A 439-nucleotide genomic window follows, 5' to 3' on the forward strand; every position below is an offset into this window, starting at 1 on the left:
TATATATATATATATGTGAATTGACATAAAGGCACTGTCATGGTATTACCTGTCAGAAGTGAAAGTAGAAAAATCTGACAAGGAACGTTACTGCTAGTTTGAGTTGATTCTTTGGCTACTGACAGCTAATACCATGACTGGCCGGAGTTATCTGTCTGTCTGTCTGCCTGCTGGTTTGAGTTGATTCTTTGGCTACTGACTGGCCGGAGCTATCTGTCTGTCTGTCTGTCTATCTCTCTCTCTCGCTATCTATCTATCTATCTATCTATCATTCGAAAGTTATTGGAACAAATTCGACACCTATATCCATGCGTTTGAAACATTACAGAGTATAAGTATCTACGGAGCTAATACCATGACAGTGCCGATGTAAATAAAGAGATGACAGAAAAAGGATTGGTGGAGATGGAGTATATGTAATCTAGGTATGCCCCCCCCC

At 40.3% G+C, this 439-nt stretch overlaps 1 protein-coding gene across 1 annotated transcript in view; it reads right to left on the reverse strand.

Annotated features, from left to right (window-relative positions):
- The window catches only part of LOC106878277 (UPF0434 protein BOV_A0835), a 5,845-nt gene that overhangs the window by 4,688 nt on the left and 718 nt on the right, over window positions 1-439 (reverse strand). The gene's annotated exons all lie outside the window — the stretch shown is intronic.

The sequence above is a fragment of the Octopus bimaculoides genome, chromosome 30, assembly GCF_001194135.2.
Source record: "Octopus bimaculoides isolate UCB-OBI-ISO-001 chromosome 30, ASM119413v2, whole genome shotgun sequence".
Taxonomy (NCBI): Eukaryota; Metazoa; Mollusca; class Cephalopoda; order Octopoda; family Octopodidae; genus Octopus; species Octopus bimaculoides.